The 26477-nt window shown below is 38.6% G+C and overlaps 1 long non-coding RNA gene across 1 annotated transcript; it reads right to left on the bottom strand.

Moving 5' to 3' along the window:
• Positions 1-16789: 16789 nt before the first annotated feature.
• On the bottom strand, positions 16790-22307 carry LOC112979997 (uncharacterized). Its single transcript, XR_003258321.2, has 2 exons — positions 18548-22307; positions 16790-17798 (listed from the first exon to the last, which is right to left on the bottom strand). It is a non-coding gene; the product is annotated as an uncharacterized LOC112979997 (long non-coding RNA).
• Between the last annotated feature and the right edge of the window lie 4170 nt (positions 22308-26477).

Below are 26477 nucleotides of genomic sequence, written 5' to 3'. Positions count from 1 at the left end.
TGAAACATTTTCAAACATCACCAGTTTTTAAGCAGCAGTCCATCCACCGGCATTACACACAAGCTACCAGTACAAAGATAGCTACTGCAGTGTAAAATTTCTTAATTGGCATTCAATTTTCAGTAAGACATGGCTACTCCCTTCCAAAATACAAACACTGCTTCCTCCACACGAAGGGCAGCAGAGTTCTCCTGAGGGAAGAGACCTTTACCACATGGAGAACTAATCACAAACTGAGTTTTGGAAACAAGCTCCCCATCTTCCCAGGCTGGCGGCAGCCCAGCATTGGTGATTAAGTTTCATACCTTTCCCTCTGACCTGCCCCTACAATATCTGATCTATTTTAGTCACACCATCTATAATTATCATCTTACTAATTCATTGGCACTGCCACAGAACTGCCCACTCAAGGTTACCATAGCTTTGTGCAAACAGAAGCAAATTAAGTCTCACAGAAAGCTGGGCAGATGTTTATCTCCATTTTAAAGTTGGGAAAAGCAGAAGCAGAGGTTCACAGAAAACGTCTCACAAAGCAAATCCACTGGTAGAGCTACAAACAAAAAGCTCAGCCCTTGATTCCTAGATGCCTGTTCCTGCCAAACACATTCTTGCTTTCTTAAAGTCATTTTGAAACAAAGAAAGTAATAAAGGATCTAAGTGCTTTGAAGTGACAAAAGATAGTATTAATGCTTGTTAATCAAGTGTTTAAGGAAACTAAATAGCGTACAGAGTCTCCTGTACAGTGTATTTTATTTGAATTATCTTAATGATCCATTTTGTTTTATTAAACAGTTGTCTCTATTAGAACAAAGGAATTATGCAGTGCCTAAATACTCTGGTAATCTTGGACTACTCTTTACACAGTATTTTGTTGTGTGGAACTTCAAAATGTTTTCTAATATTTTGAAAAAAGTTCCAAAGCAGAAATAGCCTGCTTCTGCTCTGAGCCCTGTGCCTTCGCTCGAGGCTTACTTCCTTTCCCATATAACAAGTGCAAACAGAAAGTCTCCTAAAGTAGGAAACACAGCACAAACAGATACTTCATTACTCTGTACAGCGATGAATACAAATTCCCTTTGGGCTCTTGGGAAGTGGAGGTTTTCATCTGTATATCAAAACAGCAGTCAGATTTCATGAAACCTGCTTAAAGAGGATTTTCCCCCCACCTCCTTAATGTCCTTTATAATCACGAACATTTCAGCACAGAGAAGGGAAGCAACTCCATTTAGAATAGCTCCATTCAAAGATGTCATGGCTACTGCCGGCAATTTCATCTCCAAGAGACAACTTACACAGGTTATCTTCAGATCTTATTTTTCCTTATTGGGATATAAATTTGTTTTCACGCCACATTTTAAACAGCCCTTTGTGTTAATACTGTTAGGAGTATGATGACCTCTCACTGATGAATCAGCTTATTTATTGCTATTCACACTTGATTCTTTATCAGTTCTACTTTGGGTAAAGCAGATTTTCTTATGTCAAAAAGATTAATTACACCCATAAGTGCAAGGGAAGAAAAATACGTATCTCATGCGATGAGGGAAAAACAAAACTATCTTTTTAGAGCTTCAGATGTTTGCATTTGTTCAACTACACCAACATTCCCTTTACTTTCAAAAAGGACTTCAAAATTTTATCAGCATAATGATCAAAGATTAGAGTTAGAGGCTTGTATGAAGCATCAGAATGACATGATAAATAGAGGATAATGATAAGGAGGAAAGTTTCCCCCGGAGCAAGTAAACAACAAGTTGGCAGACAGCTTTTATGATTCACATTTGCTGTGTCACTCTGATGGAGACAAAGTATTTCTTCATACTAAATATGTTTCAGTTCATAATTCATAGTCACTGATCCCTTAGATTTTCATTGGGCTACAGAAAATACTGTAACAGCATACACTACTCCGTGCTCATCAGAGATTTTGTGCAAGCGATGAGGATCTATACTGCACTTAAACGTAATTTTTCTGAACTGGCTTTGCTCATTTGTCCTATGTAAATAGTACAGATATATGTTTGAGGAGGGCCCTGAAAACAGAGCCCTGTCACCAACAAGCTTGCATTTCTTTGAGCAAGTTGCATGCACCGTATCCTGCAATACACTCCAACCTGCACCCAAGTAGGTAACTAAGCAGACTTTCAACTACACTAAGATAAGGTATGAAAAAATGCACATAGAAGCAGAAAATATGTTCAGTAAAAATTTATAAATGGAAGTTGAGTAAAATAATGATGAGTTTCATGGTATGAATGTTTTTCTCAATGCAGGAAAGGAAACTGAAATCTCATCAAGAATTTAGAGATTACAACCTGATGCACAGTCACAGCAGAACCTGATTATCTCAAAGCATGTTGAAGAGAAACATGATAGTTTTTATTTACACCTTACACTCAGAAGCTTAAATGAGCAAGTTAGCAAAACAGCAGTAAAACTGTGGGTTAATGTTGTGTTTAAAAAAATGGATTAAAAAGTCTTCTAGCTTTCTGAAACACACAGTTTCTTCTTTGTGATTTAAGGAACTTGAAATGTAAATACAGAGTCTTCAAGAAAAATACTATTTCTTCAATAGCAAAACTAATCTCACTGTATCAGCTAGAATAATGGAAGAAACTGCATCATTTCAGCACCCTTTCATCATCTGCTGAATAAGAATCTATGGTAATTCTTATCTTTATGCATAAAATAGCAGCTGGGTGTTTTCTCTGAAGTGAAAGACGAGAGGTGTAACAGATGCCTAATCAGGAGTGAGGTACGAGTAGTCAGAAAACCTGATCACAAACCTGGAACTAGGCAGTGCTAAGTTTCCTCTCTTTAAAAATTCATTACAAAGCCTTTTTTCTTTCATTGTTAACACCACCAAAAAAAAAAAAAAAAATCTCTTTTCCCAACATACTTCCATTCCCCAATCAAAAAGCATGTCTATGTGTTTTATTTTCTTTAGTGAAAGGTAGAATTTTTGGACAATCTTCCTTAGGAAATTCCATCAAATGTATGGGCTTTTTAAAAAATCATTCTAAATATTTTTCAATCCCTGAGGTTAGCTTTGGCAAGATTCATTCATGAGATTTCTGCTGTCCTTTTGTATCTTATTTCAGGTTTATGGCATATTTACATTAGCCACACATTTATCAGGATTCTTTAGATACATTTCAAGTTATTTCTTTAAGTTAATCCAACAGGTATTTCAAAGGGCAGCAAAGAACATGTGATACGCAGTAAGATTAGCTACGTTAATCTACTCCCAAATAGGTATACATGATTCATTGCATTTCCTCCTCAAATGGGAGAATTACTTTAGGTATGATATCATAATAACACAGCTAAATTACTTGCAGGACCCCAGCTCTCTCTCAGAATGTCATATTATCTATTTCAACATAATATATCATCATAAATACATTTTTACTGAAAAGCAACTCCCAAAACGCCACATGCGCCTTCCACAATTCAAATGGCTATGAATGCCAAAATGTGTTTTACAGTATTTTTGTATTTCTAGTCTCTGTTGCATAAAAGTACATTTTATATTAATGCACAGGACAACTCGCTTAAAAAAATACATAGGTTCTTCCCATCTTCAAAAAGTATAGTTGAAAAAAATCTACAAGTTTGTTCATTAAAAGAAAGCAACACGAAAGAATGATTTCAAAACTAAAACACTTCGGTTGGCAAGTTGCAAGAAATACTCAAATCCCTGATTCTCCTAAATAACAACAAATATGCCCTGTAGTTGGTGACCATTTGCAACCTTGATTGCAATAAAAGCCCCAGGTTCCTGAACACTTAAAAATCATTTTCCAGTTTAATGGACCACTCATTCCACAGCACACAAAATCATTTCTCACAGAAATCCCCAAGCCAATGGAAACGCTGGAACTCCCCTTTCCAAGCTAACAAGGACAGGGCAAGTGAACTGAGAAACATAACATGTTAAGCAGGGGATCTCCAAAGTGATGCTATTCTGATGGCTTTAAAAATCCCACAAATAAGCCAGGGGCTGCAGGCTAAAATGTCGCCATGCCAGAATTACTACTACTGTCTCATTTGAAACCCCTGGGTGCACGGTTTTCTAGTAAGAAAAAGTTTATTTGTTTTTCAGTTAAAAAAAACCTATCAGCCAAAGCAGTTAATTTGTTCACTGGTGAAGTATAAGCAGCTGGCCACAACTAGGGGTTAAAAGATTCCCATTTCAAAATCTGCAAGTTCTGGATTGATCTCAGGAGATCTAACTGCCTGAGCTGTCCAGGACACAAAGCGAGTCCCTACTCTTTGGAAGGCCAAGGAGCCAAGGTCCCCCCACGTCACTGTAAGCCTGGACTGAAATCCCAGGGACCAGTCTTACCTCAGAGTCCTGCAAACACATGGTACCAAAGGTTCACACCCGACCAACATTACCAGAAACAGGAGCACGTGTGCGAAGGTAGGGGGTTTCTCTCAGGAGAGTTCTGCCTTTTGAATCATGAAGTCCAAAGCCTCAAACTAAGCCCTGGCAAATTCATAAATTGAAAACTGGTGAGTCTGCTACTCCAGAACCAAAGCAAAAGCAAACACATACGCAAACCCTCCACCACAGGTCAGCAGACTCCCGAGCCAGCTGACTGACCGTCGGCACGAGGCTTTGTAGTGTAGGAAAGGACTTGCAGCCTCACGGGTCTAGTATTTTTCTTCCATTTCTAGATGTGGCAGAGCACATTTGAGGCCACAGTCTGCACCATCTCCAATATTAATACACATTCACAGACAGCATTTTGGGAAATGTCTTGTAGCTGTTACTTCATGGAGCCAGTTTCTCTCCAGCACAGACCTGGTTGGTTTCAGAGAAAACGATAGGAATGCCGCCTGCCCTTTGACTGACTGACTGTCAGAGAGCTTGACACATTTAGTTTTGAAACCTGCCAATATTTCACAGCCTCTGGAACAGACAAGCTGCCAGATTTCCTTTGGGAGAAAGAGAGAGGGGACGTACGTTCACGGAATGAAAATAACTAGTACAGGGCTGGATACAGCATTAAATAAACAAGCCTCCCACTGAATAAGGGCTTCAGGATTTGCTGTACTGATTTCATTAAGAATTCAGGTGGAAAAGGATTCCAAGATTTGGTCTTTGCCTTCAGTTTCAAGATGATTTTATAAGGTTAACTTGCCTAAAAGCAATAAAATAGGCATAAAAAACACACAGAACAATTTCAATACCTGCCCAATAATTCTCCAGGCACAGACTGTTAAATAGATCAGCAGCCATTGCAAGCATATACTGTTTAATGCAACAGCAGCATCTTTGACCATAGAAAAGCTTGAAGTGCTGTAAGACTTCTCAACACACTCCACAGTTCTGTGAATGGCTTATTAGTCAAAAGTGGTCAATATGATGGATAGCTTATTTCATTATTAATAACATATTATACATAGTAAATCAATTTATATGGAACAGCTCACACAGCAAATTTCTGAAGATGAAGAACAGCTATTTCTTTCCAGCAGGCAGACAGTAGAATGAAGCCTCCCCTTGCTCCCCAGGTTTCCAAGAGGTTGTCACGCTCCAGCCCTCTACTCTGCAAGGATCCCCAGCCAACGAAAAGCCCTTGGAAGATTTACACAGTACAGAGAGTGCCAGCACACAGTACAAACCTTAGTGATTTTGTCCAAAACCTTCTCACTGAGATTTGGTGCCTTTAGCCCTTGTTTTTCAAGGCACAGAGGGGCTCCAAAAAGGGATTCATACTTGAAAGAGCTCTTCTTCCACAACCTGAAGCAGTTGCAGGAACACCCTGTACCGCCTAAATTAAACAAAAAAGCCTAAGCAGGGACCATTTCCGGTATGGCCAAAGTACCCAAGTGTGACTCTTGTTTTGCTAGCTTCACAAAGTCATTTGACTTACAGCACTATGTTTTTTGTTTTGTCTGTTGTTTTTGTTTTCTAAATTTCTAAAAAAGCCCATAGAAAACACTACTCGACTAATATTGGATATACCAAGCTTCTTCTGACTTTTGATTCCAAAGCCAATTTTACCTGTAACTTTGTCAAGCTGAAGTTTTAGCATGAGGCAGAAACCTGACATAACTGTTTCAGTTTTTGACAGAGTCAGCTAAAACCTCACATTGGTTTCAGAGAAAGGTGGGAGAAGGAGCCACACACAGGTGTAGTAAAACAATTTCAGCAGGTGTTCTAGTCCCGTATTTTGAAAAGCAGGTCTCCATATTCATCATAAGGGTCACATTGCTTGTCAAGGCATTGGCTTAGAGGGACGTATTTGAAGTAGGAAAAAAAAAGGATCTACAAAGATAACCAGGCAATGAGCTCCTGAGAGAAATAATCACACTTTGACTTACTGCAGTCTTTCAGAGACACATGCTTCACAGCTCCTCCATTCGAATAAAACTGCATGAGCACCAGCCTTATACAGTGACTATGCACCAGCCCAGAATGACAAGAGCCAAGCAGTTTCCAAACACGTCATTTCACAGTAAAGAGACTACTTTGAATGTTTCTGCTAGATAGAGGAAGAGGAACTATTTTTTCCTCTCCACATAGAAATAAGAGTTATAATGAGGGGAGGGCTGAATAGCAGTGGAAACATTTAAAAAAAAAAAGATTAGGTGCTGAATCAGGAGACAGGTCTACTGCTACAGGTGTATATTTAGAAAATCTGCATGGGGAAAAAATCCACTACAGTGGAATATCACTTGCATACCTAATGCAATCGTAAAGCATTGTGTGGAGAGGGAAGGCAGGGGGGAGGTCTAATGCAGCATTCAGTGAATTCTCACAAACCCCAGAAGAGAAAATTTTCTTTTTCATCTATTCTTGCCTTTTTGCTGGGAGAAAAATATATATATATAAATATAGTGAAAGACAATGAAGATGGAATATGCCATCTTAAATGCTAAATGTTAGCCACCTACAAAAACCTCTTGCCTCCTACACCCACAGTTGATTTCCATGAAAACAAAGACATGTCTTCTCTCACAAAATGACAGCCTCCTTGATTGGCAGTCTGCATGTAGATGCAAGTATGAAATGTTAGATACTCTGAAGAGGACAAATCCTTTGCTCCAGGAAACTGAATTATTCAGAATATTGACCAGATTACTGATATGTCTGTAAGCACACTCCTCCAACATTATGCCTGTAAACTCTGGAATACAGAGTCCTCTTAAGTAGTGGGGTACAGAAGTTTTCCTAAGCCATCTGTCAAAACTCCGGAGACTTGCACAGAGGACTAAGTCCTCACTTCCTTCATCACAGTGGTAGGGAAGAGCTACCAAAATAATTTCAGGCCAAAGGCGTCCAAACATGGAAAAGCAGCTGGACTCTCTGCACTCAGGGCCTTCTGAAGCTACAAAACAAAACAAAACCACCAACCCCCACACATGAACAACAAAAAACACACACAAAAAAACACCAAAGCCAAACAGTCTACCAACAAACACTGGCAACAGTTCCTGAAAGAGGCAGTAGCAGCACGAAGCAGAGCTTGCTTGAGGCAATATATCTTCCCAGCTAGCTCAGGAACTGGCTGTTATTTTAATAGCTGGTTCCAATGAATTGGACTGAACAGCATAGATTTGCCCAGAAGTTGATTTACAGCAGTTTCAAGCTGATCATGAGAGACAGTATTCAGATGGAACCCCCAAAAATCTGCCCTTCCTGTCTGCAAGCTAGGGGTTTGAAAGGATGCACGTGCCAAAGAGGAGAGAGGCACGTACTGGAGGTAGTTAGCATTCCTGTAACACAGGATAGAGTGCTAAGGGAGAGGAAAGAGGTAAGTATCATTTTGTTACTTCTAAATTAATGTATATTTTCAAGAGGATACACATTTGTACCTAAATACAGTATTGACATTGTTAGTATTTTCTTTCCATGTCTTATTGTAAACTCTGATCCGATTCAATCTGCAATCACTGGGACTATTCACATGCTAAAATGCTTTGATGGATGACGTATTTTAAAAAAGTAATTGAAATGGGAAATAAAATACTTACTTTCAAGTAAGGAGGGCTACATTACACTCTCAAAAGCTATCAGGACTGGAAAGCTAGTACAGCAACAGAAGCAGAGACTCCACATAGTTTTCCCTGGCCTCTTACTGGCCACCAAGTCTCTAATTCTTACCTGGGCAAAAGAAGCCGCTCTCCTTTCATTGCATTAAATTGCCTTTGGTAGCTCATCCCAATACAGTAGAAGAGTGGCAGAATTCAGGATTCGTCTGCTGCTGTGAGTGTATCTGCTGCTGTAGAGTGGGAGTATTTTATGAATACTTTTACGTTTTAGAGCCTTTTGAAATCTGGTTATGACTACAGCATCTTTCAGAAACTGCTCACACCCGAGCTGGGAATCTTGGGCCTGGGGCACTTGCAAATTCCCATTCTCATGCTCTCGCTACTGACCTGCTCAGTGCAAGTCCTTTGCAGCGAAGAATTAGTATAGCAGCCAATCTGAAAAATACTTCCAATTGCAAATAAACTTCTGAAGGAAAAGGGAAAAAAAATCAATATTAGATTAGTTGCAAGAGTAGTACAGGTCTATCAAGCACATTAAAAAAACACAGCAAAAATAGCCCCATAGAGTATGTTAGAGAAGGCTATTGTACAAGGTCAGAATTCTATACTAAGGGTACAATGTTTAAACCAGAAAATTAAACTTTTTATTAAAGGCTAATATACATCTACTTTGAAAAATGAACTCCAAAAATACTGTTCACGCATGAGTACAGATTAAGTATTTTGCGTTGAGCATAGTCAAAACATGCAACAGAAATTAGGCTGAGAACAAAGGAAGAGGTGAAACTAATCTGAAAATTTCTAACTTAGAATTTTTTTAATGGTAATTTGATGGAATTGCCAAGTCTTTTCAATTTACGAGTCAAAACTAAATAGCATCCTGATTACTTCTCAAGTCTCCAGGGAAAGAATTCTCCAATACTGAAGGAAATCAGTGTGCATCATTCTCACCTTAATATTTTACAAAACAGTAGCATCTAAGCTATTTTGCAACGGTATAGATTGTGTGGGTGCACTCACGAAACTCCGCTAACATACTGCGAAGAAGATCGGTCTTTCACCAGACCTCCATATAATGGCTCTGTATTATGGAACCAATGTATACAGAAACCCCTTGCAATAAACTGATAACCCAGATTCACCCTAACACAGAGTGCTCAGTTTGGCTCCCTGGTCTTCCCATTTTCTTTAGTCCACTTTCCATGGACTTCAGCTTCTTAATATGGGCCAGGGTACTGCTTATCCAATGAACAAACAAGAGGGAGTAACATTAGATATTGATTGAGCGCTACAGGTATTGATCTGTGTGTCACTTGAGCTCTGCTCTGCAAAACGTGCCGCATGTGAAAGCCTCCTTTACGAGCCCATTTTGGCCAGTGACGATCAGAATGCCACAGAAAGCTCCTTCCTCATCCTAATGCTGTTACTTCGGGGCTCAAAACTTTCTTTCTCCTTTCTTAAGCCTGAAACCTTTTCAGAGAGGTTTAAGAAAGAAATTATTCAGGAGCTGCTCTTATCTGTTGGATCTTCATTCTCCAGCAAGGAAACAGCAGCACAGCAGCTCCACGCTTTGTGCTATTTTGACACAGCTACATTGCAGACATTCCAACTGCACACAAGCTACATATTCAGACCTTTACTGCTGCTTCCAGCTTTTCGATAATAGTTTTTTCAGAATATCATTATTATCTCCAGTGTATCATCTCAGACTTGGTAACAAGAAAGACTCACTAGAATAAAATTATGCAATGAAGGCCCATAATTGCAGGCTGTCATGCATGCTACAGTCATTATATACTAGTAATGACATCTGTGATCAATGTACTAGGCTGTAATCAGCCTTTGCATAGCATAACAACTCTATCTATAACGGGATTTCAACATCAAAAAAAGGTATTGCAGTACCTCACTTTAAAATACCAACCCTCAAAACAGGATTCAAAGCCCTGTGTTACTCACCAAATTCTCTATGCAGGAGGAAAGAAAGTCAGGCACCAAAGCAGACTACAGCAAGGAGGGAGCCAGTCACTTATCTGGCAAGAGGCTGAGCAAAATAAGGATTAAACATATCCCAAGTTCTCTCTCTGGAGCTTCAGCACCTTGTCCTGGGCTGGAAATGGGTATTGCTTGGAACAAAAATCCGGAACACTTCCCTAGAAGTTTTGAACTATGTCTTTCCTCCTAAAAGTGGGTGAGGAAGGAGATGGTAAAGACAGCATGGATTTTTTAACAGGCATTGCAAACCCTTTCACAAAGGATGGGTCAGGATTGAGACACAGGCCACGCAGTGCAGTATTGAGGCATGATTCTATTTCTTCTTCCTAAGAAGATTTAAAAGAGCATTTACAACCCACCAAGACTATTTTCTGCCACCAGGTCTCTCATGGAAGAGTAAGTGAGGAACACGTTGCACACATGGAAGCACTGACACTCAGGAGTTGCTCTCAGAAGCAATGCTTCTGTGTGCCAGGGCAGCCACCGCAGTACGCAGGAAGTCACACAAAATAATTCATTTCTGTCCTCAGTTTAGCTGGGCTACTGTAAAAGCAGAACCAAAGTTCTCCCCTTTCTTGTTATACCCATGGATATAATGCATATATTTTTTTAATCCCAACAACTGACTTTCTTATGAACCCAAGACTAGTATGTAAACAGCCCACATACCCATAGAGGGCTCCCACTTTGCCTCATGCTCTTTCCTGGCAAACAGTCATCCAAGCTGCTAATTAACCTTAAAGTCTGCAACGACGTATATATTGATTTAAAATATTTTAAGGCTGTTGCCTCAACTGTACTACAGCAGCTGTGATTCCAGTAGACAATAAGATAGGAAAGTTATTTTCATAAATTGACTGGGCATGAAATACAGCCATGAACAGAAAATGAGTAATAGTTCTTCTTTTATGCATAAATATCTATATATTGATTTTAATATATGCACGTACCTCTTATAAAATAGTAAAAAAGCAGAACACACATTTGCTATGGGTTAGAATATGCTTGTAAGTGAGCAAGATGATGTCAGGCTACGTTTCACTCATATACTACATCCATGTGTTTGAAAGACTGCCTGCAGCTGGTAACCTTCCACGCAGCCCACTGTGCTTCAGCCCAGGTCCTGGGCAGCCAGGGCACGAATCATCCAGATCTGTCACATTTGGAAGGTAAACACCAGCCCTTCCCTCACCTGCTTTGCTAAGGTTCTACTAAAATAAAACAAACCTATTTCGCCTCATGTTTAAATTGTAATCTACAGAACACCTGACTCACCTGAAAAAAAGTCACAAGCTTCATTACAATAGAACAGTTTATAACGGAAACCATTTCGGAAGAGTTTATTAGAGTATCATACAGGGAGCAGTCCTCTTAAAGTATCTTCTGCAGTTTAACAAAGAATTCCATTCCTGCAATAATTCTGGTGAAGGGTTCAAAAAAAACTCTTTAAAGGCAGATAATTCCTTTAAAATATACACATTTCTAATGTAATTTCTGTAGAAAACCTTGCTGGTTTCATTCGTGTTAAATGCCATAGGACTTTCCATAATGGAATTAATTTCAGAAGAAAAAATACCATTTTACTTTATTTAATCCCATGAATTAATTAAACCATTTTTCTGACCTATGTTAAAAAGGGGGGGAAAGCATTAGAAGGAAAACCCCCCTCCTATGAGAATGTTTCACTCAGTTGTAAATTATACAGCTAGTTTAATTAGAACTACAATATCAGCCATGAACCTCAACTCAGACCCACATCTTTTCACACAAACTTGGAGCATCAGCTATCTTGAACTCACTTTAAGTTTGATTTCTTCTTCTGTAATACTGAGGGTAAAATAAAACTATCTCATACGTTGTGTGTATTTACGAGTAAATAGAAGTGCTGCATTGTTATTACCACAACTAAGAAAAAAATGTCCAGAACGATGGTTTTTACCTTGGAATGAATTTAAACTATGCAGTAATCCTTAAATCACTTTTCAGTCAAGTATGGGGAAAGAGGTGAAACTTAACAGCTCTCAAAAACAAGCTCTTCAAATCAGTTTAACAATGCTGTTAATCCAGAGCTTTCAGATTCCAAAAAATAAGGTTTGCTTTGCATTTACATCTTAAGCAAGAAGAAAAATAGCAGGACCTCTAAAAATAAAAGTAAAGCCGTAGGTATCTTAAATGCATTATCATGGGAAACAGCAGGATGCACAGGCAAGCAGTTCACTTTGAAAAAAACATAAAGAAAATAAATAATATTTGTGAAGAACAGTTCTACCTGCTCCATTGTAGTTATAAATTCCAACTTCTTTTATTTTTATAGCTACTCTAAACCGTGTGTGTGTGTGTACATATGCCTTTTTCATATCCATTCACTTGCAAGTCATTAATACATATGTGACATGGAAAAGAAATGTATCTTTATCAACATATCTATTGAGATATTAGCAAGGCTATAGAAGAAGCCAGACTGTTTTAAGAAGTGAGTTTTAGGTACCAGGCTAGTAGTACTCAACGTTGCATGCTTTTCCTTACTTCAGCTTATTTCACTTCCTGTTGAGTCTTGTTAAATACATTCTACCTTAAATTTTGTGCCTATAAAGCCCTGTGCATACTTGGACTTGCTTTCCATCTGGATGACATAATATTGTCTCAATAATGAGTATGCATATAAATCACTGTATAATGCAAGCTCGTTTCCATCTGGGGCCTCTGAGAAGCAGTATTGCATCTTCAATGCCCATATTTCTCAATGTATAGATTAAAGGAGGGGAGAGCACTGGAGTTCCTGTGAAAAGTACAGGCTTGGAGAATAAAGAAGTCATTACTGCCATCAAACTTCCGAGCTCCCTAGATGCCAGAAACAGCAACTTGCTGCAGCATGGAAGGGCAAGCTTCTTTTTGCAGCTGCAACTCTCAGGGAAAGACCTTGGTTGCATTGATACAACTGGGCAGTTGTATCATTTATGTAAAATGGGCAGTAAGCGATGGACACTTGAAACTGATGTACTATTAGAATAATTACTCTTATCATTACTAGGAATTTCCCAGTAAAATATTTATGTGGATAAATAGAGACATTTACATCTCAGTGGTTCCACCATGAATTGATTGTTCAGTTTTACTCCAGAAAAGTATATTCTTTAGTTCTAAACAGGTTTCTTGCAATTGTAGTGCTTAAATAGATCATAGGATGCTTAAGGGAAAAAATAAAAATAAAAAAAAAAAGAGCTCACAGGCAGATATTAGTAATAAACAAGAAAATCTATAGATTTAGCTTACTGGTTGTTCTGACAATTTAGTATGTGATCTATACCACTGTTCATTCCTACTCATAGTTCTTACATCATATAATCCCCAAGACAGTTTGTTTTGTGGAACAGTAAGTCTACACCTCCACCTATCCTCTAAGTACTACTACATTTTTTATATTGCTATCATACATGACAATTTTTCCTTGTCGGTCTCTGATATTTGAAATAACATGCAACCCTTCCCAAAGATATTGTTCCATACAAGTTTAAAAACAAACAACACTCATGAACATACCTAAATTCTTGAAGCTATTCTGATATAAAGAGGAAAAATGTAGAATAACAGGGAACATGAGATCTATTTCCAGATACATAAAATTGATCATCACCACCAAAATTTTTGCAGGAAGAGGCTTTTCCTATGCAAAAGATTTGTCAAAAGACAGAGTATATTAGGACTTCCAAAACAAATCTGACTAGCTCCTGTGGCCTTTTTCATTTTTCTAAGGGATCATTTTAAATATTAAGAACCCGTTAGTCCTAAAACTGTATCTTAATATTGTATACTGTCCTGCATAAAATTACATAGATCACTACTCATGTATTTTCCATCAACCACCATTCTTGCATAGTACTTTTCATTCTGATGGTTTGGCATCAAAAACCCCAAAAGCAGGCAATAACTGAATGGCACAACAGGAACTGGTCAACTGTCTCTTAGATCGTTACAAACCCATCTTTCATCTCAAAACTCAGCTGCTTGGTTTTAGAATTACTAGTTAAGAACAGCAATACAACTCATCCTCCAAATATCTAGATGTAATTCCCGAGACTTTCAGAAACATCTGTGCTCAACCGACACACTGATTATTTGATTGCCATTAAACTCTGTCACAGATAATAAGATCTCTAATGGTATTTTATGGTTCCTCTTCTGTTTCTTACATACTAGTTTATACATTCATGGTCGTAGCTTAATATTCACTAGTATTTTTCCAAGTCACATCTCTGGAGTGTTCTCACCAGCATCCCTCTTGGTTTGCTTTAATTTGCACTTTAACCAGCACTAGATAGATGATGGGCTGCTATGGCAGCACTTGTCATAACATCACAATTGAAACAGTTTTTTAATATATATATTTTAATATATTTACGTATATATTATATATATATACACACACACATAAATATATATACATAAATGAGAAAGAAATGTACATTTCCATTTCGAGTACCAAATATAAATACACTCCAAATCTAACTTAGAATACTGTTTTAAAAGGCATCAGTGTGAAAATGTTGTGAAAAATCACCTTCAATTTATACAGCATATGAGTAACACTGTCATGGAAGACACTGGGCATACTTGTCATTAATTTAAGGTGCAACTATCATCTTGCGAGTGAGTACACTTCACACTTGTAAGGTCTGTGTCTGTTTTCATAAATTGCTCAGACCCAGCTATAAGTTACATCTTTCACCCTGCAATCTAGTTATCGTCAAAGTTATATTTTTCTGCTAAAATACATATAAAATAATACCAGCTGAAATTAGCCATTAAACAGGTAATAACCAAATACTAAGAGAAACAGGAAGCATAATAGCAGTAATGAAAACATATCTTAGTAAACAGTACAAATGTTTTGCAATAGTCAGTGTAAGAGATGAACAGACTTCACATCTGATGGGTTTTTTTTTGCTGTCCTTTGTTATTTTGTTTGTTTTCAGCAAGTCATGGCAGTTAGCAGAAAGACCTGTAATATTAATAATTTTCACAGTACCATATTAACATCTGATTGTTCAGACAATGCCAGCTCTGAATCCAATACTGTCGCAGTTCAGTGGCTCCTGTAATATGGTATGAGATTTTGATAATGCAAGCAATATTTCAGTTGTACCTCAGATTTACACTTTCTGCAACTACTTTTTAATACACAGTTTGGTAACATTGAAAAAAACGCAAGCTTGCAATCCTGCAAAAGCTATAGTCATGATTAATTTGCAGCCTAGATTTCACTGAGATTCCTTGAGTCTTAAAGCCTCCTAAATCTATACAGCATGCTTTTCTACACACGTTATTACCATCACTTGTAGCAGAGTAAGCACAATTTGTACTGTTTGGAGAAACTTTTCTTTCATAGTCTGAAGAGCTGTTCATACAGAAAAGAAAGTCTGACTGATAACAGGCAGGCTTAAAAACAAATTTATAATTCTCATTTAATTATACATACAACAATGAATTGGAAGTGACTCACATTCTGAGGTATGATTGAAATATCACCAAAAAGTAAAGTACTGATAGACATTAGCTGTTCATAAATGTCTCAATTCACTTTAAAGCTGTTACTTTCCTGGAATGTAAAGCTTATCTGAACCCAAATTCTGGATTCAACTATACAGAATAAACATGTAAAATGTTGCCATGGAAACATTATCCTAAAGAGACTCAGAGTGGATCTATAGTCAAGGGAAAAGATAGCATTTCCCTTTAATTGCTGCAGACAGTTAGAAATAGCGAATATTGCTTCTGAAGATACAGTCAGAAATATTTAAATGAGAGCCAGAATTTCATCCAGCACGAAGTAGTTACGTTTCCCACTTACTCTTCCACTTTTTTTTTTTCCACCTGCACAGCTTTTTCTCCACAGCCAGCCATCTTATACTGCATTTATTCCCTATGTTCACCAATATCTTGAAGTGGGCAACAGCTGGCAGCTTATCACTGCAACAGCCAAAGTCACAGCTCTGACACAAGGGCACAGCAGCTTTGCTCCAGAGGTTTGGTGCACAGGAGTTTCTCCGAGATATTGTTTGCATTCAACATGCAACTTGCTGCTTCCCACATGTTCTCCACAGTAGTCAAAAAGTTTTTGCTTAAACTCTTCAGGCAAAGGCAGCCTGAGGCAAACACCACATGAAGAATTTCAGTCCAAGCAGTTCAAGTTTGGCAGCATTAGAAAAAGATGAAACCCCAAACTTGTCATGCTGAGTGTCAGCAAACTTTAAAAGAGTGACACAAGCTCCTTTGTCTATAGTAAATACAGGGAGAAATGCAGAACCAAGTATGCTCCTGAGAGGTCAGTGTAGTGGAACTAGGGCTTTGCAAGATCACTGAAAAAGAAAAATTTAAGGTAAGAAGCAGTTGAGAGAAAACATACATAAAAAAGAATGTGAAAATTGAGACAGTGGCAGGACATGACACAAATGGGAGTGTAAATGCTAGACTATCACAGAGTGAAGGAATAAAGTATCACTTAAATCTATTGTGTTAGTTTCTTCTGACAAGCTGCACCTACATCTCTTTTGCGGTTGGCATTTTAAAACAGTGGACTACTTGCTCAATTAACGAACAGCTATAAGGCGTCCTTTCCAAAGCATATTAACAGTGCTACAACTGAGCCTGTTTCAAAACAGCAAACTTTCTATCTAGGAGACACAGCAAATTCTTAAAGAGTTCCTATAGCAATGAAAAGCACCTTTGTTATTCTTAAGGCAAACTTTTTTTTATGTGCCCATTAAGCATTTGTGTGTGTTTGTAAACACACACACATGCTTCTGCTACAGTTTAGATGTTTCCCCTCAAAGGCTTGTTTAAGCTTGTGGCCTGCTTGTTTGTTCTTTATATGTTAAATAGTAAGAACATGACTGAATTAACATGAGTGCAAATCAGAAGACTGTAAAGGGCTAGGAACAAGAACTCCTCCTTCCACTGCCATTCTCTTCTAGTATGGGATTAAACTATGAATAGTCACAGGACTGACATGTATGGGAAACTAGGACAACCGTTTCTGTAAACACCCGCATATAAAGACAACAAATGGACCTAATATTTACTTCAACAGGATTTTGGGGGGACATGATACACAGGTGAAAGTCCAGGAGTTTGACATGACTTCACTGTTTCCTAAATTTCACTGTTGATATTGGGATGCTAGCTATATGGTCCTCATGATGACTTCACATTAATATTGTAAATATATGCCAGAACATGCACCCCTGAGTTTTGGTGACAGAACAATTTACATATCACTAAAAGCTTTATTGTTAAGAACCAATCTCACCCTCCCGCCGAAAAAGTTAATTTCAGCCAAGTACACTGTCGTGCACTCCAGGATGTGCTAACTGTAAGTATCAAATTCTGATGCTTTGCTTTGGTACATGGAAATGCATATTACTTTTTTCTTAATATAAAGGCTCAGTTCTTCAAGTCACATTTCCAGGATTGGGGGGTGGGGAAGGAAATGCACATATATGTCCTTCCCCCTTTGTTTTTTTTTCCCCTGCAATGCTGACACAAACTTCACGAGTGAATACTAATATGTCCCATTGAGTGGATGGGAGAGGTAGCAAAAATGAAACAAAACAAAACATAAACAAAAAAAACAGGACACAAATATACACGCAATATACAGAAGACAAGTGAAACTGTGCGTTACAAAACTCTGACGTAGCCTTTGTAGAACTCTGCACAACGTCCCCGCTCTCGCAGCTCTGTTGGCCATATGCAACACTCTGCAAGGACCGATGAATTTCTGAAGTCTGAAGAGGGAACTGTACAACATACACATTTGTAAATGGTCAACCAGTACAAGGCACAAACAGGAAAGCAGTAGAGTATCCAGATCAAGACAGGAGAAGGGCAAAGCTTCAGGAAGAATATCATCTTTTAACATGGTATGTTAAAGTACCACCAATCTCCAGGAATAAAGATACTACAGCAGGGAACAGACTGCGAAGCCCTTTCTCACACTGGTGAGGTGCATGCTTACACATGCAGAAGTCAGCTCCGTGAGAGCTTAAATCCACTTTGTAATAAAGATAAGAAACTGGTGCTACAGACAATGGTATAAAATATCAGGTACCTGCAGAAGCCAAACAGAAAATACAAAGGCCAAAAATCATCTGCTCCCATTCCTATCCAATTGTGCGAAAATGGTCTATATTAAGTGTTTTAAAACCTATTTTAAGCCCAATGACTCAAAGAGGTATCTCTCTGCTAACATGCTAGAAGGAGAAAGCAGATGCATTGCTGTATGTCTTGTAAATGAGTCTATTGCCTAGTGATTTTTCAAACTACGTAGAGGTACAAGTGCAAGCAAAGTACAAATTGACCTTAACAAGCAGTGAATTATGCCTTCTCAGTTTTAATTGTACTTGTATTCAAATACGAGATACTTCATAATGCAAATTTGTGTGAAGCGGTGATGGTAACAAACGTTCTTTTGGCAATCCCTAAGTATTGTCTAACTGAGGTACTCTGCAGTGATAACTGCATCACGTGAACATGCTGAGCACAGTACCTTACAGCATTCTTTGCTGCTTTAGCTAGGGAAGAAATCCGAAGGAGCCCCAACAGAATTTAAAGTTCATCATTATATGCTGGACGTCACTTGAAGAGGATTTCCAGGTGCTTTTCCAGATTTTATTCAAGCATGTGATACCACTGACTTTGACAGTGAGCTTTCCCAGTAATGTCAATGCTTGACACGTATAGTTTTCTGCACAGAAGGAGAAAGTATAGACAGAAGGTTTGTATGCAGTGTTCAAGTTTTGAGTCAGCACCTGGCAACATCCTTAAATCAGTCAGTCTTGTTTCTGCAGAGCAGACCATGGCATTCTGTTAGGAAAGATGGGAAACTAATGGAAAAGGATTCATTAGTAATGAAGAAACATTACCAACATTAGCTGAAAGCTTATGAAGTAAGTTCAGCCTTAGCTTAAGAGGTCAGCTTTCATGGACCTCTGCAAAAGTATTACTCTCAAAACACAAATTACATATAGCTTTGATTGCAGCCTGACATTCACAATAATCCCTAAAGCAAAATATAAAAAGAAATTTGTAGAAAGTCATGGCGTAATCACCAAATATTGGTGCCTGTATTCTACAGTTAAGCAATACATCATACTCATTCACCTCTGATAAGTGAGTTAGAATAAAAAACCTTAGCATTGTCACATTCTTAAAAAAAAAATCAGTATTTCAATGATATTGAAAATAACTAGTACATTTACTGTGAAGTAATCAAGTACAATCGTGTTTTAATCTGACTGCTTTTACAGAGCCCTTCTCTTTCCATGTTTTGTGCAGAATTAAATACATCTAAGTACAGTGAATAATTAAAGAACATTAGTTACTATTTCATTGCTAATACTCATATATATATCAATACATGATGTGTGTGTGTGCGCGCGCATGTGTGTATATATATGTGTGTGTGTGTGTGTGTGCATCTCAATACATGGTGTTTAAAGTTAAGTTTGTGATTTTAGCTAATTTACCAAATTTTCCAAGAAAGACATGGTCTAGAAGCTTTCATGTCATAGGTTTCCAGAGTGGTACAAATTAAGTTTGTTTTAAGAAGCAACTCGTGAGATACAGTCCTTTAAAAACTACATAAAATACTAAATCACTAAACTGCTCATATCATGCAGCTCTTTTTTCTTTTCTCACAATCAATTTTCATGCAAAAGCAAGAACAGATGCTTATCTTTTTTTACTGTGGACTTTCATAGAATTACTAGCAGGGTACCAAGTTAAGAATCAACTTATGTTTTAAGACTGTATGATCTCTATTGCAGGAATCAATCTTCCCATATATAAGATATTATGAATAAAAAAAATCATAGCTCAGACTCTGAGTAGTGATGTAATAGAAAAATAAACAATGCATCTCTAGAAACTGCCCTTTGGACCAAAGACTTTACACACACATGACTGTTTCTGAACGACCTGAGAATGAAAAAGCTAGAACAAAAAGGCTGAGGATCTAAAACCAGCACCATTGCCAGCTGCAATACATCCAGTGTGACAGAAGTATAGCAGAGCCTGCCTGTTTCTTGCTGCCAGTCTACTTCTTGGCTGAATGATGCATATTTTATAGGGCACGGGAATGGACCTGAACAGGAAAGGGCAACTGTAGGAACAGTCTATTTCAGGCCAGCTTGCTAACAGGGCTACAAAAGCTTGTTCCCCTCTATTGCAGGTGGCATTTACACAGACAGAAGAACTATTCTACAACCAGAAATTGATTTTCACCTTTAATTTACCACTCAGAGAGCATGGCAATATGTGACAATACAGCTAGAGAAGAAAAAAAGTAAGACTGACTCAGCGGAACTAACATGGAGACTGTCAGACCTGGAGACGTGCCAAGCAAACCCAACCGACAGATGCTTCCATCAGTGTCCTGTCAGGAGTGTACCTGCGCTCACAAAAATCAATGAGAGTCTGTATTGATTAGCTCCGATCCTTTCCTATTGGTATCTCAACTGATGGCTAATTACTACAGAGTAACATAGCAGGGTCACAAAGCCTTACACACATGTCCACAGAGGCTGCAATTACTTTTCCAGAACTAAGCCTTTCCTGTGGAAGGCTACATTTCTTTGTTGTTTTAAGAATTATTTTAACACGTATGGCGATAGCAACCACTACTGATTCACGAATCACAATTAAGACCATGCTGCAACTACTTTTACAGTCATTTGACTCTTTCTTGAAGAAAGATTCATGAAGTTTAAAGGTCAAATAAATATCGTACCTCCCTTCCAGCTAATAAAGATAAGTAACTAAGCAGTTCTGAGTTATTTCCCACAACTATGATTTGATCTAAACAGCAGTAGTAAGAGCTTTACAAGCTTTTTTTTTTAAATAGTATTTAATTACATGATCATGATCACTTATTAAACTATCGGTCAAAAATGAGTTTTCCCTCTAGGTTTATGTCTAATAGCAACAGAATTATTTCTCCATTAACCGTAAATTCCTGCATTCAAAGATCAACACTGAAACTGCTGTGCCAGCTTGCACCTTTTGGTGAAAAGATTCTCTTTTGCAGTGGTGTAGTGAGATGCAGTATTTCAGAAGAGGGAGGCACTCATGGTCATAGTCATAGTTTGACTAAATGCACAGGTTGATTTTCATCTTGAAAGTTTTCGGCCTTGGAGTCACCCAGCCCAGGTTCTTAAAACAACTTCCCTTGTACCTGCATTCTACTGCGTCCACAACAGTGCAGGGCAAAACCGCCTCGGATCTTTCTTTGCAGCCCTTGTCACAGCTGCTGAGGAAAAGCTTTCTACCACTTCTAGAAATTTAACAGATAGTAGCATCTTCATTCCTATTCAGAGCCACGCTGCCCATAACAGCAAAACAAAATAGTAGATTGACAATGTGGTTACGGAGTGGGAAACAGAGGAAATTCTTGTGTCAATAGTACCACCTGCTGGACCTTGAGAAGATAAAAGAGCTAAACAGCAAACCACATGAATAGAGGTCAGATTAAGATGCAATTAAATTTATCACTCTTAGACAAATGTCATCATAACTAAACTGTTACAACCGAAAATGAACTGCCACACCTTCTAATGAGCTGCCAAAAACTTGCAGAAAGTTCACTGGCATTTGAAATACCTATTTCTTGTTAAATCAGACATTCAAAAGTCATTACACATCACATTAATAAGAAAAATTCAAATTGGTCAACCGAGCGATCCCATTAAAAAAGCATGTGCTATACTGTTAATGTCACTGTTAAGTAAGATTAAAAAAAAAAAAAAGAAAGAAAGAAAGCTTGATCACATTACTAATGCATTAGTCCATTACAGTATTATTTGGTGGGGTGGGGGAAATGGACAACAACAAAACAAACAAAACTGTCTTGTGTTACTGGTGAGCTACAAGGCATTAATATTTCTGATCGCAGAATATCAAGAAATACTCAGCATGCAATTAACCAAAGAGCATTGCCATCCAAAATTGAGAAAAGCACACTCCACCCTGCTGAGTGATCACTGCTGTGTTATTCACTGAAGATGAGCTTCGCCCTTTGTTGTAGAAAAACTCTACTTGTCCTAATTTAGTTTATAGAGAGCCTTTACTCTCACACATGGCGGCAGCTGCAGGGGAAGCACGTCCGATACACAGATCGGGCAGAGGCTTCCCCAGTTAGCATAAGCGAAGGACTTGCCTACATTTCTTTGGGGTGGTATCGTCACTGTCTAACACTCTCGTGATGGGCTACACACCCAAGGTAGAGAACAAAGAACATGGAATTTTCCCTGGAACGCTGCAGCTCCTAGATGAGCTTCGCCCTTTGTTGTAGAAAAACTCTACTTGTCCTAATTTAGTTTATAGAGAGCCTTTACTCTCACACATGGCGGCAGCTGCAGGGGAAGCACGTCCGATACACAGATCGGGCAGAGGCTTCCCCAGTTAGCATAAGCGAAGGACTTGCCTACATTTCTTTGGGGTGGTATCGTCACTGTCTAACACTCTCGTGATGGGCTACACACCCAAGGTAGAGAACAAAGAACATGGAATTTTCCCTGGAACGCTGCAGCTCCTAGCTGGTTCCATCCCCTCTGAACTCCTAGGCTGCCAGGCAGGAGTTGGTGTTTGTACAAAGTCCAGAGACTCTTCCTTTGTTCTTACCTTAGGATAGCGGTTAGTAAAATGGAGTTAGCTTTCCTACTATTGTCTTTTACTTCCACCCCTTTTACAGGCAAAGGGGTGCTCTGTACTGTTCACACCCCACGCACGGAGAAAGCTTCCAGGAGAAAGAAAAGGAGACATTGACAGATAAGGATTAAGAGGGAGGGGAAAGATGGTTAACCACCACTGCGTGTTTTCACAAATGTTTCCATAAACAACGCCGACCAATTCAACCAAAAACTGCAGGACAGGTGCATGGTTTATCAGTGCTATCGCAACACACAGCTAGCCTGGGGAATCAACTGCTGCAGTACTCCAGCCCACACCTTGGGGCAGCAATTCAAGGAGCTCTCTATCACTCCTCACCCAGTTCTTGGAGTACAGTGAGGCTAACGCCTCACACATATACAGCCCGAATTATCTACAAAAGTTGGATTCATACTTAATGACGTTTTCGAGCTGTCACCAGTTGGCAGTGTGTTCAAACACACGAACTTCCTGTTGATTTCAACTCAAACTATAAATGGGCAGCATTCCTTAAAACTTATCCCAGGATGTCTCAGGAAGAAACCATTTATTAAAGCACCTCAAATTAAGTGACTTCACTGGAAGGTTATTCCTAAGAACTTCAGCAATAAAAGCATAAACATTGAAAATCTCAGTGATAACCCAGAAATCCTAGATTATGGAACAAAAAGTAGCCACCCTTTTTCCTCACTAATTCTCTTCAAGAAACATTAATACCTTATGCATGTCCTTTTAGAAAAGACAAAGTTTTGCTTGGACTACTCACCGTTTCAGTTAAGAATCTTATCAGCTCCTGCTACCAGAAACCTGTTCTCTTTCCCTATGCAAAGAAGTTCTCTTCAAGTATGCTTACATCTTCCTTTAAATCTTTTATATACAGAGTGAGGCAAGGTATATTTTTGCTGTACTAGGGAATTACCATCTGATAGATCCAACAGGGATGGTAGTCAGCCAGGAACTCCTGATTTCTAACTTGAAGCTTGACAAACACTTGATAATTCACATACCGATAAAACAAAAGCTCCTTGATATTTTAGAGATATGAAAGTACTTCCACTAGAAAGCAGGAGGAGGACAGTCAAATAGTGACACATTACAACAAAAAGCAGCAGATTTGCACCACTTCCACTGCAGCTTCTGGGGGAACACAGGCCAGAGCAGCTCTGCAGCAGCTTCTGTCGTAGCATCGCTAAGGAGGGAGGAGCGGCAGGTGAGCCTCCTTCTGCTCTTCCCCTTCGAGGTGCCCCCCATCTCCCATGATGACAGTGAGACTTTCGATGTTCACTTCTGGAAGTCAAGCACCATGTTGCGACTTCTTTCAAATACTTAGTTTAGCAACATGATAAACCTCTGTGATGACTAATTACAACTGTAGGGAATAAACAGAAGATTTTAAATTGTGATGCGTGACATCACAAACTTGTGGAATAAATCTCTGGACTAAAAGACAGGTGCAAAAAGACATATTTTGTTCAAAAGCACAGAGGCAGGAAAGAAATTGGGCAGATGTTGCATTGTTTATGAAGAATAAATATTATATTCTTCATATATTCCTCAGAAGGATGTATACACAAATGCTGAAATTCAGGAAATGTGGCTGAATGCAGGACAGAGTAATGCCATCATGGCAGTCCACTATAAATAACTAATTAAGAGCAGAAGGTGGCAAAATTTTAAGAAAAAGAAAGAGAACTAGCAGAAGACTTAGAATAAAAGACTTCTGGAAAAATCAATACGAAAATCAGTATAAATAAACAGAGAAAACCAATAGAGACCAACAAGGAAAGAAATTCTTGCACAGCAGTTCCTGATAGTAAGCCACAGCAAAACATCCCAAGGAGGGCAAAAGACTGAAGGCAAAGTAAGACACTAAACCGCCACTAGGAGCTTTCTGAATGACCTGAGCATTTTAAAAACATCCTAAAATAGGAAAAGAAAAATCCCACACATCTAAGGATGAACACAAATGATTAGCAAAGAAATGTGAATAAACTTCTCCTCAGCTATATATGCAAATCAAAAAAGGCTGAAAGCTGCTGGATGAGATGGAGATTTATCTTGCCTCAGCACAAGGAACAGGCTCTGTAGTTCAGTGAGATCCCCAGCCAGCCCTGCAGTTCTTGTAATACACTTTCACATGTATCGGTGTGCTACATTCTTCAGTAAAAAAAAACAGTGCATGCAGGTGCTAAGAACCACAAGTGATGGTGAGAGCATTTATGGGTCTAGCAATAGGAAAATCAGTACTAGCTTTCACAAAAACACCCAGGACATACTGCTGACATCATATTAGATGTGAACTACAACCACTATTTAGACTAAACTGCATGCTCCTAAACATAGTTTAACCTTTAGTGTGAATCTGATTCAAAGGATATCCCACTTAACAGTTTATGCTCATTTTTCAGATATGGAATTTTTTATTTCTTATTATGTGGTGACACAACCTTTACTGCCCCACGCCACAACTCAGTTAGGCAGAGATTGTCTTGTGTAATTCCTACCAGGAAGCTACTGGCACAAGGTCAGAGCACAGTGGCCAACAAGCAGGCTAAGGTGCACTGAAAAACAGCAGTTTCATTTTAAAAGCTAAGAGGAGGGAGAAGATGGCATTTCAAAGCCAGGAAGGCACAGAGGTCCATGGGATGCTGCTGCATGAAGAACAGCAACTAAGCAGGAGAACCCTGGTCTGAGTCAGGGTCCCAGCAAAGATCAGTTTTGGCTGAAATTGTCAGACCAAAACAACCGGGGAAGAATGGAGACAAATACTCCAGTCAGCAGAAATCAAAAACTTTCAAGTTCACAATTTATGTGAACATGTACAATAGCAACAAAGGATTGTCAGGTATTGAAACAGATACAATTGGACCAAACTGAAATACAGACAGTGGAAACACTGCGATAGCTGACCATGTATTATTTCTCATACGAATTCACCTCCTTATACTGTGGGTCAATGCTTAAACCTACATTTTGCTTTATTTTTGATAATGAAGTGCATTTTTGACTGGTCGGGGGAAAGAGCTGTCGCAGGTTGATGAAGTAGGACCTCATATGCCTTCTACTAATCCCAAGAACTCCCCTAGGGACAAGCAGTATCACTGCCATCATGCTTTGTCTCCAGAAATATGTTTCTAACGTGTAGAAGTAGCATCAGGCTCTGCTCAGCACCAGTGGATGGCAGCATAATATCAGCAAATGAAAATGCTAATTATTATTTCAAGGATATTTCCAGCAGAATCTAAATTGCAGTATAAGTTTTACCAGAGTGATCTTGAAATTAATTAGATGATTGTCTCTTTTTGCCCTAACAGAAGTTCATTTAGTTTAATTTTTGATTTATTTTCCATGTCCTCAAATGAACAGATGTTTACATTAATGTCATGAAGAGAAGTGAACTGAAATTGAAGTATACTCTTATCCTTCGGAAGTGATGACTAACGGTGTATCCTTCAGCGGCACGGTCCTTACTGTGAGATGTATCTCCATACAAGTAATAGCCAGTCACAAACCATGATTTAAAAAGCTTTCACAGTGACTGAACAAAAGATCAGAGAACCTAATCAGTTCTCTAACTAAATACTTGCTGCTGCCCAGAATTAAGATAGTATGGCTGAAAAAAGCCTTATAATTCATGAAGCCATATACCATATTCTTACACTGTAATTTTGAGAGTAATTTGGAACACTTCCATCCCCAGAAACTCACGGCCTTTCTCTGACAGTTTCTTCTGCATTTAACAAATGTCTTGCTTTACTTATCAATTCAAGTGA

Source organism: Dromaius novaehollandiae, chromosome 5 (assembly GCF_036370855.1).
Source record: "Dromaius novaehollandiae isolate bDroNov1 chromosome 5, bDroNov1.hap1, whole genome shotgun sequence".
Lineage (NCBI taxonomy): Eukaryota > Metazoa > Chordata > Aves > Casuariiformes > Dromaiidae > Dromaius > Dromaius novaehollandiae.
Note: the sequence above shows the minus strand (reverse complement) of the source record. Positions and strands in the feature narration are given on the sequence as shown.